Genomic DNA, 17,046 nt, shown 5'->3' on the forward strand with positions numbered 1-17,046 from the left:
TTCAAGTAGAGAGAGAGGATAGCTAAGATAAGCTCGCTCCACCAAGCTCCCTCAAAAATCACACTCATCTCACGCTAATGTATCAACCACGAAGAAGCGCAATCTCTAAGCAGCATCAGTCTCTGAGAAGCTTGACACGTCACTTTCTTTACGGTTCTTTAAGGTGTTTTTGGTAACTATAAGGTGGGAATAGGCTGGCATAGACAGGCTTCGATTGGATAAGTTGTTAAAAAAGTACTTAATCAACTGAACTTTTAAGCAGAGGAAGGGGACACCTAGAAGGCCCTTGACTCAGAACAACAGGAGTGCGCTGAACCGATCCACATTGTTTTTGCTAAATGCACAGGAGCATTTAAAGAGGATCTTTGTTCTGTTGTTTACTCATGTATCCACATGCTCACTATAATGATGGATGTAACCATTTATACGGTAGTGATGTGTGGACATAGACTTACAATGGGTTGGGGTACTTTTTTCCTCTTCATGAGGTTTTTTCTCTCAAGCATATGTACACTCTTATGAGTGTGTGTAAGAGACCTTACCATGTTACTTGACTTGTACGTACTTCACTCATACTCATCAATCTACTTCGAGTGTTGTGCTTCCATATATCTCTTGCTTTTGACACCCACTATGTGGGTGTTGCTACTTTGATCTCTACTCCAACAATGCAAGTTGTCTTGGCTCTCACCAAATTATTGTCTTCTCTTGGAGTTTCTCTTTTGATTGTCTTAGATTGAGCTAGGTGGACAAGGTTTACTCTATGGTGTGATGTTAACTATGTAAATGGATATATTTTATAGGTTTCAGAGCATTTTGAGGCTATAAGGTTTTTGCAGGCATCTCGGGAAGTGTTACTTCGAATTATTTTTGTTCGATTGTGGGTATTTCACAACATAAGCATTTGGTGTGCAGAAAGTTGTCGTTATCTTCGACATCGCATCTTTGAGCTCAACTTCAACAACATTGTCAATATTATCATCGATTTCTGCATTCCTACTAAATATCATTTCTACACTCTATATTTTACAATTTCTCATACACTTGGTTGGTTTTTGTCATCATATTAGTGATCTACTAGCAACCATATCGGTTGCTAGTAGATCATTTCTACACTCTATATTTTACAATTTCTCATACACTTGGTTGGTTTCTGTCGTCATATTAGTGATCTACTAGCAACCATATCGATTGCATTCAGTGGGCATTGATAGTACCTGCACGTAGTTCGGATATTTGTATTCTATGTCAAAGATTAGTTATTTACAGGCTGAATGGTAGTAGGCAGCAGTGATGTATTTGGTATGCTTTCCTCTGAGGATAAGCTTGACGGGATCAACTAACCACTGTGGTCCTATGTGATGCGCGATGTATTGGTCGTGAAAGAGCTTTGGATTGTTGTTATTGGCATTGAGACATGCCCGATCTCACTAGCACAACATCATAGTACATGTACTTTGGATGCTGATACGAGTTCTGATATAATTGTGGCATATGCCTCCTCACATCCCATAGCGAAATAAGCTAGATGGGATGCTAAGGATGCATAGGCAAATGCATTAGTGGCACTTTCATTGAAAAGGAGCATTATTCCTCACATTTTCTTATGTAAAACTATGAGATAGGGAGGACACAAAGAGTGAGAAAAGAGAAGGATAGAGAGAGTGAGGGGGAGGATATAGAGAGTTAGCAAACAGAGACAAGGATAGAGAGAGTGAGAGAGGGAGAGTGAAAGGGAAGGAAGAGAGAGAGGGGGAGGGAAGATGGTGGGAGAAGGAGAGAGAGGGTGGTGTGGACTGGACTAGGCTGGGCTGGGCAGAGATGGTGGTGGCAATAGTTAGAGAGAGATTGTTCAAGTAGAGAGAGAGGATAGCTAAGATAAGCTCGCTCCACCAAGCTCCCTCAAAAATCACACTCATCTCACGCTAATGTATCAACCACGAAGAAGCGCAATCTCTAAGCAGCATCAGTCTCTGAGAAGCTTGACACGTCACTTTCTTTACGGTTCTTTAAGGTGTTTTTGGTAACTATAAGGTGGGAATAGGCTGGCATAGACAGGCTTCGATTGGATAAGTTGTTAAAAAAGTACTTAATCAACTGAACTTTTAAGCAGAGGAAGGGGACACCTAGAAGGCCCTTGACTCAGAACAACAGGAGTGCGCTGAACCGATCCACATTGTTTTTGCTAAATGCACAGGAGCATTTAAAGAGGATCTTTGTTCTGTTGTTTACTCATGTATCCACATGCTCACTATAATGATGGATGTAACCATTTATACGGTAGTGATGTGTGGACATAGACTTACAATGGGTTGGGGTACTTTTTTCCTCTTCATGAGGTTTTTTCTCTCAAGCATATGTACACTCTTATGAGTGTGTGTAAGAGACCTTACCATGTTACTTGACTTGTACGTACTTCACTCATACTCATCAATCTACTTCGAGTGTTGTGCTTCCATATATCTCTTGCTTTTGACACCCACTATGTGGGTGTTGCTACTTTGATCTCTACTCCAACAATGCAAGTTGTCTTGGCTCTCACCAAATTATTGTCTTCTCTTGGAGTTTCTCTTTTGATTGTCTTAGATTGAGCTAGGTGGACAAGGTTTACTCTATGGTGTGATGTTAACTATGTAAATGGATATATTTTATAGGTTTCAGAGCATTTTGAGGCTATAAGGTTTTTGCAGGCATCTCGGGAAGTGTTACTTCGAATTATTTTTGTTCGATTGTGGGTATTTCACAACATAAGCATTTGGTGTGCAGAAAGTTGTCGTTATCTTCGACATCGCATCTTTGAGCTCAACTTCAACAACATTGTCAATATTATCATCGATTTCTGCATTCCTACTAAATATCATTTCTACACTCTATATTTTACAATTTCTCATACACTTGGTTGGTTTTTGTCGTCATATTAGTGATCTACTAGCAACCATATCGGTTGCTAGTAGATCATTTCTACACTCTATATTTTACAATTTCTCATACACTTGGTTGGTTTCTGTCGTCATATTAGTGATCTACTAGCAACCATATCGATTGCATTCAATGGGCATTGATAGTACCTGCACGTAGTTCGGATATTTGTATTCTATGTCAAAGATTAGTTATTTACAGGCTGAATGGTAGTAGGCAGCAGTGATGTATTTGGTATGCTTTCCTCTGAGGATAAGCTTGACGGGATCAACTAACCACTGTGGTCCTATGTGATGCGCGATGTATTGGTCGTGAAAGAGCTTTGGATTGTTGTTATTGGCATTGAGACATGCCCGATCTCACTAGCACAACATCATAGTACATGTACTTTGGATGCTGATACGAGTTCTGATATAATTGTGGCATATGCCTCCTCACATCCCATAGCGAAATAAGCTAGATGGGATGCTAAGGATGCATAGGCAAATGCATTAGTGGCACTTTCATTGAAAAGGAGCATTATTCCTCACATTTTCTTATGTAAAACTATGAGATAGGGAGGACACAAAGAGTGAGAAAAGAGAAGGATAGAGAGAGTGAGCGGGAGGATATAGAGAGTTAGCAAAGAGAGACAAGGATAGAGAGAGTTAGCAAAGAGAGACAAGGATAGAGAGAGTGAGAGAGGGAGAGTGAAAGGGAAGGAAGAGAGAGAGGGGGAGTGAAGAGGGTGGGCGAAGGAGAGAGAGGGTGGTGTGGACTAGACTAGGCTGGGCTAGGTTGGGCAGAGATGGTGGTGGCAATAGTTAGAGAGAGGTTGTTCAAGTAGAGAGAGAGATGGTGGTGGCAATAGTTAGAGAGAGATTGTTCAAGTAGAGAGAGAGAGGACAGCTAAGATAAGCTCGCTCCACCAAGCTCCCTCAAAAATCACACTCATCTCACGCTGATGTATCAACCATGAAGAAGCGCAATCTCTAAGCAGCATCAGTCTCTGAGAAGCTTGACACGTCACTTTCTTTACGGTTCTTTAAGGTGTTTTTGGTAATTATAAGGTGGGAATAGGCTGGCATAGACAGGCTTCGATTGGATAAGTTGTTAAGAAAGTACTTAAACAAGTGAACTTTTAAGCAGAGAAAGGGGACACCTAGAAGGCCCTTGACTCAGAACAACACAAGTGCGCTGAACCAATCCAAAGTGTTTTTGCTAAATGTCACAGGAGCACTTAAAGAGGATCTTTGTTCTGTTGTTTTCTGATGTATCACATGCTCACTATAATGATGGATAAAACATACAACTACTCTATCCTTTGTATGAGTTGTTAAGAAAGTACTTAAACAAGTGAACTTTTAAGCAGAGAAAGGGGACACCTAGAAGGCCCTTGACTCAGAACAACACAAGTGCGCTGAACCAATCCAAAGTGTTTTTGCTAAATGTCACAGGAGCACTTAAAGAGGATCTTTGTTCTGTTGTTTTCTGATGTATCACATGCTCACTATAATGATGGATAAAACATACAACTACTCTATCCTTTGTATGAGTCTTAGTTTTTTTGTCTTTTCCATGGCACGGATTATGTTACCCAATGAAGGGTTATTTGTGGTGACCAATGTAGAAAGAGGCACACAGGGGGAACAATAATGTTCTTCACAATATCATGAATGATGATGATTCAATATCATCTTCAGACAACCCATTTAGTTGCCCCATGCATGGAAACACACAGCATAAAAAGCTTCATGAGAATGACCCCCGAGCATGGGCAAAGGAATACTAATTTGTAACATGTCTTGTGTTAAAAAAAGTGTTTCTAAATTAAGCTCACAGTCACAAAACACTCAAATGAATTGTCCAAGTACATTGAATAAATTGTCAATAAGCAAGAAAATCGCACACATGAAAGGATGGTGTGCACCAGGTATAAGTTTGATACACGCATAGGATTTTTACCAAATGCACAAAATTTCAAGGTGCAAGTACTGAAAGAAGTACATAATGCATAGACTGAATATGATGCCCACCCGAAGTGATACAGCATATTAGGTGACATACAAGTCTCCTTTTCAAGAATATGTTTGTGGCACTACGATGACACGATTGGTATTGATTTACCTATTCAAAACCACCTTAGATTCCATTGACTTTGGGTGTAACCATTTATACGGTAGTCATGTGTGGACATAGACTTACAATGGGTTGGGGTACTTCTTTCCTCTTCATGAGGTTTTTTCTCTCAAGCATATGTACACTCTTATGAGTGTGTGTAAGAGACCTTACCATGTTACTTGACTTGTACGTACTTCACTCGTGCTCATCAATCTACTTTGAGTGTTGTGCTTCCATATATCTCTTGCTTTTGACACCCACTATGTGGGTGTTGGTACTTTCATCTCTACTCCAACAATGCAAGTTCTCTTGGCTCTCACCAAATTGTTATCTTCTCTTGGAGTTTCTCTTTTGATTGTCTTAGATTGAGCTAGGTGGACAAGGTTTACTCTATGGTGTGATGTTAACTATGTTAATGGATATATTTTACAGGTTTCAGAGCATTTCGAGGCTATAAGGTTTTTGCAGGCATCTCGGGAAGTGTTACTTCGAATTATTTTTGTTCGATTGTGGGTATTTCACAACATAAGCATTTGGTGTGCAGAAAGTTATCGTTATCTTCGACATCGCATCTTTGAGCTCAACTTCAACAACATTGTCAATATTATCATCGATTTCTGCATTCCTACTAAATATCATTTCTACACTCTATATTTTACAATTTCTCATACACTTGGTTGGTTTTTGTCGTCATATTAGTGATCTACTAGCAACCATATCGGTTGCTAGTAGATCATTTCTACACTCTATATTTTACAATTTCTCATAGACTTGGTTGGTTTCTATCGTCATAATAGTGATCTACTAGCAACCATATCGGTTGCATTCAGTGGGCATTGATAGTACCTGCACGTAGTTCGGATATTTGTATTCTATGTCAAAGATTAGTTATTTACAGGCTGAATGGTAGTAGGCAGCAGTGATGTATTTGGTATGCTTTCCTCTGAGGATAAGCTTGACAGGATCAACTAACCACTGTGGTCCTATGTGATGCGCGATGTATTGGTCGTGAAGGAGCTTTAGATTGTTGTTATTGGCATTGAGACATGCCCTATCTCACTAGCACAACATCATAGTACATGTACTTTGGATGGTGATACGAGTTCTGATATAATTGTGGCATATGCCTCCTCACCTCCCATAGCGAAACAAGCTAGGTGGGATGCTAAGGATGTATAGGCAAATGCATTAGTGGAACTTTCATTGAAAAGGAGCATTATTCCTCACATTTTCTTATGTAAAACTATGAGATAGGGAGGACACAGAGAGTGAGAAAAGAGAAGGATAGAGAGAGTGAGGGGGAGGATATAGAGAGTTAGCAAAGAGAGACAAGGATAGAGAGAGTGAGGGGGGAGGATATAGAGAGTTAGCAAAGAGAGACAAGGATAGAGAGAGTGAGAGAGGGAGAGTGAAAGGGAAAGAAGAGAGAGGGGGGGAGGGAAGAGGGTGGGAGAAGGAGAGAGAGGGTGGTGTGGACTGGACTAGGCTGGGCTAGGTTGGGCAGAGATGGTGGTGGCAATAGTTAGAGAGAGATGTTCCAGTAGAGAGAGAGATGGTGGTGGCAATAGTTAGAGAGAGATTGTTCAAGTAGAGAGAGAGGACAGCTAAGATAAGCTCGCTCCACCAAGCTCCCTCAAAAATCACACTCATCTCACGCTAATGTATCAACCACGAAGAAGCGCAATCTCTAAGCAGCATCAGTCTCTGAGAAGCTTGACACGTCACTTTCTTTACGGTTCTTTAAGGTGTTTTTGGTAACTATAAGGTGGGAATAGGCTGGCATAGACAGGCTTCGATTGGATAAGTTGTTAAAAAAGTACTTAATCAACTGAACTTTTAAGCAGAGGAAGGGGACACCTAGAAGGCCCTTGACTCAGAACAACAGGAGTGCGCTGAACCGATCCACATTGTTTTTGCTAAATGCACAGGAGCATTTAAAGAGGATCTTTGTTCTGTTGTTTACTCATGTATCCACATGCTCACTATAATGATGGATAAAACATACAACTACTCTATCCTTTGTTGAGCCTTAGTTTCTTTGTCTTTTCCATGGCAGGGATTATGTTACCCAATGAAGGGTTGTTTGTGGTGACCAATGTAGAAAGGGGCACACAGGGGGAACAATAATGTTCTTAACAATATCATGAATGATGATGATTCAATATCATCTTCAGACAACCCATTTAGTTGCCCCATGCATGGAAAGACATAGCATAAAAAGCTTCATGAGAATGACCCCTGAGCATGGGCAAAGGAATACTAATTGTAACATGTCTTGTGTTAAAAAAAGTGTTTCTAAATTGTGCTCACAGTCACAAAACACTCAAATGAATTGTCCAAGTACATTGAATAAATTGTCAATAAGCAAGAAAATCGCAAACACATGAAAGGATGGTGTGCACAAGGTATAAGTTTGATACACGCATAGGATTTTTACCAAATGCACAAAATTTCAAGGTGCAAGTAATGAAAGAAGTACATAATGCATAGACTGAATATGATGCCCACCCAAAGTGATACACCATATTAGGTGACATACAAGTCTCCTTTTCAAGAATATGTTTGTGGCACTACGATGACACGATTGGTATTGAATTACCTATTCAAAACCACCTTAGATTCCATTGACTTTTGGTGTAACCATTTATACGGTAGTGATGTGTGGACATAGACTTACAATGGGTTGGGGTACTTTTTTCCTCTTCATGAGGTTTTTTCTCTCAAGCATATGTACATTTTTATGAGTGTGTGTAAGAGACCTTACCATGTTACTTGACTTGTACGTACTTCACTCATGCTCATCAATCTACTTTGAGTGTTGTGCTTCCATATATCTCTTGCTTTTGACACCCACTATGTGGGTGTTGGTACTTTGATCTCTACTCCAACAATGCAAGTTCTCTTGGCTCTCACCAAATTGTTGTCTTCTCTTGGAATTTCTCTTTTGATTGTCTTAGATTGAGCTAGGTGGACAAGGTTTACTCTATGGTGTGATGTTAACTATGTTAATGGATATATTTTACAGGTTTTAAAGCATTTCGAGGCTATAAGGTTTTTGCAGGCATCTCGGGAAGTGTTACTTCGAATTATTTTTGTTCGATTGCGGGTATTTCACAACATAAGCATTTGGTGTGCAGAAAGTTGTCGTTATCTTCGACATCGCATCTTTGAGCTCAACTTCAATAACATTGTCAATATTATCATCGATTTCTGCATTCCTACTAAATATCATTTCTCCACTCTATATTTTACAATTTCTCATACACTTGGTTGGTTTATATCGTCATATTAGTGATCTACTAGCAACCATATCGGTTGCTAGTAGATCATTTCTACACTCTATATTTTACAATTTCTCATACACTTGGTTGGTTTTTGTCATCATATTAGTGATCTACTAGCAACCATATCGGTTGCTAGTAGATCATTTCTACACTCTATATTTTACAATTTCTCATACACTTGGTTGGTTTCTGTCGTCATATTAGTGATCTACTAGTAACCATATCGGTTGCATTCAGTGGGCATTGATAGTACCTGCACGTAGTTCGGATATTTGTATTCTATGTCAAAGATTAGTTATTTACAGGCTGAATGGTAGTAGGCAGTAGTGATGTATTTGGTATGCTTTCCTCTGAGGATAAGCTTAACGGGATCAACTAACCACTGTGGTCCTATGTGATGCGCGATGTATTGGTCGTGAAGGAGCTTTGGATTGTTGTTATTGGCATTGAGACATGCCGGATCTCACTAGCACAACATCATAGTACATGTACTTTGGATGCTGATACGAGTTCTGATATAATTGTGGCATATGCCTCCTCACTTCCCATAGCGAAACAAGCTAGGTGGGATGCTCAGGATGCATTAGTGGCACTTTCATTGAAAAGGAGCATTATTCCTCACATTTTCTTCTGTAAAACTATGAGATAGGGAGGACACAGAGAGTGAGAAAAGAGAAGGATAGAGAGAGTGATAGGGGGAGGATATAGAGAATTAGCAAAGAGAGACAAGGATAGATAGAGTGATAGGGGGAGGATATAGAGAATTAGCAAAGAGAGACAAGGATAGAGAGAGTGATAGAGGGAGAGTGAAAGGAAAGGAAGAGAGAGAGGGGGAGGGAAGAGGGTGGGAGAAGGAGAGAGAAGCGCAATCTCTAAGCATCAAGTTGTAAGGTCTAGGCATAATAGCATGTTGCACCAAGAAGGTCCATACTGCCATTTACCCATGCTAAACATTTAATGGTGATTATGGCAGTCATTCCACTAATCAAAAGGCATGGGCCACTTTTACCACTTGCCTAAATTTGAAGGGCTCAAACCACTTCCAGAATAGAAGGAGGCCTTGCATGAAGAAGTTATAGATCACATATACCTTTCATGATGCCTCGACAACAAGCTACATAGGGCTATCACCAATATTCCCTATGTCTGGTTGTAGATTGGTCCCTAATCTACCACTTAACCTTGCACTTAACCAAAGCTTATCACCAATATTCCCTATGTCCGGTTGTAGATTGGTCCCTAATCTACCACTTAACCTTGCACACTAATGGTGTATCTTGGATCATCCACGCCTCTCCAAATCAGTAACATTCTCACCACCAACCTAGGTAATATGAAGATGTGGTATTAGGAAGGGGGATATGTTAACCACTTCGGTTTCAATATTTTGGGTTTCTACACAATAATGACCCATAGAACAAGCAGGGGATGTGCCACTTAGGTTGACTACATAATTCCTTATGCATGTTGGTGGCTAGTTGGTGGTGGTAATGCGAATGTTCCCATCCTGCACTTTTCAGCACATTGCAATTCTTTGAGATGTATGTCTCTCTCTTGTGGTTGAGGCAGAGGAGATATTAGCGATAATTTAGAGCTAGAGAGGGTAATCCCTCTCTCTAGGGTTTGGTCGTAGAGGATGTCGTTGTCGATGAGGGCATCTCCATGGCATCTTTGAATGTGCAAACCTCTTTCAACAAAACCTATCATCCACGAGGAGATTGGATGGATTGATCTCTACCCTATTTGGGATCCGTTGGTCTTCATGCTTACCCTCTTCTTTGCCACCTTATGGAATACCTATATGGGGGGTTGAGGGGGAAAGAGAGGTGGTGTGGATGGGGCTATGAGGGAACAAATTTAGGGGATTTCGGTAGGGGGTTTGATCTCACTAAGGACCTTGCTGAGGGTTGTGATTGACGATGACAAAGGTGGTGAGGTTGAGAGAGGGGTTATGTTAGCAGTGACAAAGGTAGCGAGGTTGAGAGGAAGGGGTTGTGAGGTGAAGTGTCTCTAGGGGGGATCTTGGTAAAGAAGCAGGCATGGGTGGGGTGCCTAACATGTCCAGGGTTAGATAAGGTAGATAATACAAGCTAGCCTTGAGATTTGAGGGTATGGGGGGTCATTAATGAAGGATGGGCCCAGCCCCACAAGTTTAGTGGAGGACAGTCATATGGATGGTTCCTAAGTGAAGAAAGGTGGTGGGGCTCTAGCTCCACGGTTTTTCATGAAGAGGTTTATAAGCTCAGCAAGGCTTGGGTTCTCTATAGAGGTTGAGAGATCCTATGGAGTAGGGCAAGATAGCTAACCCATCACTGCTAACGTCGAAGAGTCCTAATTTTTTTTATAGGATTCTTCCTTAGCCTCCCTTGTCGTTCGCTAAGCTTGAATCTATAGTGATTCCTATGTGACTGTAGCTTGCATAATGTGCATCTAAAATATGAATGGGCCATCCAAAAAGAGGTATCAATCATATCTTCGCATGTGATATGCATGTAGCCTGGCAAGCATTGGAGATGATGATGATAGTATAAAATCTACTTTCTTTTGGACCCTTGTTTATGTCAAAACAAAGACTTCTTTGCCAAATTCTCTGCTACCTTCTTGCTTTGGTCCAACAACACCACAATTAGCTTCATAAAGCAACATGCAACTATTAAGGTTGGATTTAGGATTCTCCTCCAAGCTCGGATCCATATAATAAGTCCCTTTCTTTGACTCTCTATGTTGTCAAATTGTGCTGGATTAAATAATGGAAAATTCAAGCAAGCATAAGAGTCCCTTTTTGGTTACCTTGCAAACTATGATGGGGTGAACCACCTTTTGATTAGCATGTAAAGCTACGTTGGTAAAGCCCACATGTAAATGCTCCCATACTTTGGAATGGTCAAAAATTCATTGTGCCATTATGGTTGTATGCCAAAATCCTCAATCCTTGGATTGGCCTCATGTGTCTCTATCTTCATGGTAGCTGCCTCATGTTTCCACACAGGGTGCTCCTTCCAGGGCCAATAACTACATGCAATTAGATATGTGAATATTTTGATCTCAAGAAAATCTAGTAATTGAAGATTTGTGAGCTTTATACTAATAGTTGTGTTCTTCCATAAGGTACCTTTCCATACCACCATTGACATTATTTCCTCCCACTTTGGCATTAGTGCTCTAATTAGATACGGCGCATACTGGATCCTTCGAGGAGTTGTACTATAGGCCTCATGGAATAAACATGTTAGATTGAGACTCCTAAGCGGAGGGGGGGGGGGGGGCGAGAGGGTGTCACATTGGATGTGTTAGTTATATCAGGGGTGGGCTCATGAGAGGGGATGAATTTGGAGGTTAGTAGCCTATAAAAGGGATATGTATAGTTGTGTGCATTTTTTCCCTCCTTATCTTCATCAAAAGGTTGGGGGTGGAGGGACGTAGTGCTATTAATGAACATTTTGAGCTCTAATTGTTCTTCATGTGTTATGTGACAACAAAATATTCAATATGCTCAATAGAAAAAATCACATACCATGGATACTAAAATCTTTTCTAGATGTTTATAGGTTTTTTAATAGAGTTTTAGTATGTGTAAGGGTGATATAAAGAGCGCTCATGTAAACTGAAATACTTATATATGTTGTATGATTCTAGCCAACCCCGAGTTTGGAACTAAGAAAACGAGTTAGTAAAGGTTTTAAAATTTGTGGGGGTTAAGAGAAGGTTAGGGGGCATATATAATTTAAGCATATCTTCCCGTTCATCTAAAATGGTGGAGTTCAATAATACCTTGCACCATGATCTAAAGTTTAGTACTATTAGATGAAGTGCATTTGTATACATGGCCATATAATATGTGAGATAAAAATCCTTATGAGAGATATCATTATCATAATGGGGTCAACATCTCTATCAGAGTTCTATTGTATCAATGCAATATCCCCTATTCCCCATGGTTAGATCTTCACTAATATCTATGTCATACTATATTGTGTTGAGGTATCTTAACATCATGATATATTATAGCTCCAAAATTATGTTTGTAGGTATAAAGCATGATTAGACTTCACATCATATCTTTATTACTCAACCACTAGGAGTCCAAAAACCCTTATCATTACTATTAAATGTTAAAACTTTACTATCAATACTAATGTATACTAATTTGTGTGTGTGTTAATCTTAACATAAACAACCATCACTTATACTAAGAAAAATTATTAAATTTTATATATACTTTTGATATTGAACATATACAATCATAATAATATTAATACATACTATCAATATGCCTGATTCTAATAATATTATTGATATATATATATATCTTAATAATATATATCTATATTATATTTTGATATATATTATTATATAGAAACTATACATATTAATATTCATGTTTGTATTGTGTAGAGGCATCTTGCCATTGTGATATATATTATAGTTAGGAGGCATATGCATGATGTATGCAAGTACAATAATTAGATTTAAAATCTTTTCATTATAACTCAAACACCCTATCCAATTAAATCTTTTTATTGTGAGTCGGTTTCCTAGGAGAATAAACACCCTTTCCCATTACATTACCACCTACTAAAGCATCGTGTAGGGATATTATCTCATCACAATAGTAAAGTGTTGTTCTTGCTCCTCCTTGTAAAGTATGGCACACTAGGCATAGTCTCACAATAAAACATGGCACATTAGGCATAGTCTCACAAAATAGATGAACTTGAGATGACGTTTACAGACAATCAACTTGACTTAAAAGCTTTGCAATGATTTTATGGTCTCTTAGTGCTTATATTCATGGTTTGTATAACTTGCGGCGGATTAAAAATATAAAAAACATATGGCACCCAAAAAAATGAGAAATGATGTGAAAAAACTCACAAAAAGATATCCCCTATTGATGTACAAAAAAGATAAAAAAAATGTATGGCACTCAAAAAATGAGAAATGATGTGAAAAAGCTCACAAAAAGATATCCCCTATTGATGTACAAAAGAAGTCTTGGACATTAGTAGAGACAAAAGAGAACATTTTCCACCTTATAATAATCTTTCTCTACATTTCTTGAATAAAAGAAATGTGATTTATATAAGTATTTGGATAGTTCAAAATCCATGTGAGTTCAATATATTTTAGAAAATGATAGGTCTTTGCTTGAAGATGTACATTTATGTAGGCCCATTAACTTTTACGTAGGCCAACTAACTTCTTTTGCAAGTGCTTCACGTTTTCCTTTCTTGTCTTTGTCTCACTACAAACATTTTTTCCCCTTTATTTTGTTTAGTTCTTGATCTAAAGTTGTATTTTTTCTTTCAACTCTTGCTTAATGACTTATAGAGAACGTTAAGCTAGGCTCACATGGTCCAAGTGAGTTGTTGTTGCTCTTGATAAGTTTAATAATCACATGTGTACATGCATACACACTTGTGAATTTTTTTTCTTCGGCATTTAAATCATGCAAGTGTGTATCTGCACATGCATATGCATACATACGTGCACGTAAACACAGACAAGGATGTACATGAATGCACATGAACACACACTTGCCTACACAACATGAACATAAACATGGTAATGCTCCTTGCATCATAAGCTTGAGGACTTGTAAGACTAGAACCTTGATTCTCCACCCAACCATATCCCAAATAGTCCCTTACCTCATGGTTATATACGCCTAAGTGGTGCATGACCTTCCAACTTCAGTCCCTTGACCTTTCATTGACTAGACATTGCCTTTTCCTTGTCCAATGTCTCTTCAACTACCCCTGTGTCCCTTGGGCTTCCATTGTGCACCATTTACTTCCTTTTTTTAACTTTAATGCTTATTAACCATTTCTTAGGTATTTCCTATTTGAAATCCCCTGAACCTTATTTATATGCAACCTTTTACGCATAAATAATCTCTCCTAGTCTTACCTTTTAGTGTTACCTGTTAGTCTCATAACATTTCCTCCTCCTTGAAAGAAAAATTTTCATCCTCGAAAACAAAACTGGGTAACATCTTTTTGAGTATGTCGATCTTCTCTTAAAGTTTGATCACACTCAATCTTTTAAGTATCGTCCAAATATCTCAAAACCTTCAAGCTCAATACTTTGGTGGTGGAGAAAGAATGTAATGCTCCTTAGATCATAAGCTTAAGGACTTGTAAGATTAGAACCTTGATTCTCCACCCAACCATATCCTAAATGGTCCCTTACCTCGTGATTATATAGGCCTAAGTGATGCATGACCTTCCAACTTCATCCCTTTGACCTTTCATTGACTAGACATTGCCTTTTCCTTGTCCAATGCCTCTTCAACTACCCATGTGTCCCTTGGGCTTCCATTGTGCACCATATGCTTCCCTTTTTACTTTAACTTTAATGTCTATTAACCATTTCTTAGGTATTTCCTATTTGAAATCCCTTAAACCTTATTTATATATGCAACCTTTTACATATAAATAATCTCTCCTAGTCTTACCTTTTAGTGTTATCTATCAGCCTCATAACATTTCATCCCCCTTGAAATAAAAGTTTTCGTCCTCAAAAATAAAACTGGGTAACTTCTTTTTGAGTATGCCAATCTTCTCTTAAAGTTTGATCACACTCGATCTTTTAAGTATCGTCCAAATATCTCAAAACCTTTAAGCTCAATACTTTGGAGAAAGAATGTAATGCTCCTTACATCATAAGCTTGAGGACTTGTAAGAATAGAACCTTGATTCTCCACCCAACCATATCCCAAATAGTCCCTTACCTCATGATTATTTAGGCCTAAGTGGTGCATGACATTCCAACTTCAACCCCTTGACCTTTCATTGACTAGACATTGCCTTTTCCTTGTCCAATGCCTCTTCAACTACCCTTATGTCCCTTGGGCTTCCATTGTGCACCATCTACTTCCCTTTTTACTTTAACTTTAATCCCTATTAGCCATTGCTTAGGTATTTCCTATTTGAAATCCCTTGAACCTTATTTATATGTAACCTTTTACATATAAATAATCTCTCCTAGTCTTACCTTTTAGTGTTACCTATCAGTCTCATAACAAACATGCATGTTTGTACATGCACACACACTTGCCTACACATGCACATGGACACAAGTGGTCCCACCATGCTAGTGCACACACGCTTGCACTCACATGTGTGCGCATACATGCACACACACATACACACATACATTTGCACACACTCACATGTACACACATGCACTCACACACACACGTGTGTGTGCATGTGCACACACACATACATTTGCACACACTGACATGTACACACATGCACTCACACACTCACACACACACACACACACATCATTTACACTTTCTAGATGATTCTAGAAACCAAAGCCATTAGAGTTTGGATTGTAACATTAACTCCACTATAATCCCTATATTTGATTGAGAAGTTTTTTTTAAAGATGAGCTAAATTAAGAAATGGGCCCAAGTGCTAGTTGAGTGGGCCAAAATTGACTCAAATGGTGGTAGATAAAACAGTTCTTCAAACCAATGTGATGCGTTTCATTCGATAGTGTTATTTTCTTATAGATTATACTTTATAGTCATTGGAATTATATTTGTCTTTGAACTAGGTGTTACGGGGTATCTTAGCTTAAACATGGCTTTCGACCATAATGGGATCGAACAAACATGAGGTAGCTAAAAGTTAGGCACAAGGTAGGATAATAAAGTGCTAAATTATAATAACCTTATGAAACAAATAAGATGAGGTCATTAGGAATCACTTCTTGTTAGAGATTTGTATTAGTTTCTAGGCCTTTTATAAAGACATACCTTTGCCACTATTATGTAGGCCTATTAACTTATTTTAAATGTTTTTTTTAATTTTTAATTTTTGTTTACCATGCTCTTTTGTTGTAATGAATGAACCTTTTCAAATTCATTAATTTCTTTCATCTGCACCTTATGCTCTATGCTTCTCAACCTTATGCTATATACTTCTCCCTTCACCTTATGTTATATGCTTCTCCCTTCATTAACCTGTAGCTTATAAAGCCCTATTAGTCTCACATGGTGTAAGGGGAAAGCATCAAGTATTTTATTTTAATCTTGTTGAATCTAGCATGCATGTGGACACAAACACGCGTGCTATCACATTCTTATTGTAATTAAATCATATATTCAAGCACCCATTGTAAAAATTATATACATACATGTATGTGTGTGTGTGTGTGCGTGTGCGTGTGCGTGTGCGTCTAAGTAGCGAGCGAGATAGATATATACATGTATGTGTGTGTGTGTGTGTGCGTGTGCATGTAAGTAGCGAGCGAGATAGATATATATATATATATTCAAGCCAAAGTAAAGTTAGATTTCATAATATAGCAAACATAAAGTGAAATTGGGCTAGAGACACTAGAATTTGCAATTAGGAAACCATGGATCATGTGTGAATGGTTATGAAAGATTTAAAGCGTTATAGAGGACTTTATACATATTGTTGTGGCCATTTAAGCTCACAAGGGAGCTTCTAGATCTATGCAAATCTAGGTAAAGTTCTTTTATGAGGGAGTGGGACCATAGGGGTTTTTCTTGTTACTCTATCTTGACTTTTATGGCATCACCATATCCAAGATTGGATGAATACACCTTGCATGGCAGTAATGTATCCAAGATTGGGTGCGTACTCCTTGCATTTTAGGATGACATGTCTTTTAACCAATGACCATGATTTTGTATATATATATATATTTATACTTAATAGACATATCATTAATATAACACACATGCCCATACACACGTAC

Source organism: Cibotium barometz, chromosome 52 (genome assembly GCF_041138505.1).
Source record: "Cibotium barometz isolate CiBa-2024 chromosome 52, ASM4113850v1, whole genome shotgun sequence".
In the NCBI taxonomy this organism is placed as follows: domain Eukaryota; kingdom Viridiplantae; phylum Streptophyta; class Polypodiopsida; order Cyatheales; family Cibotiaceae; genus Cibotium; species Cibotium barometz.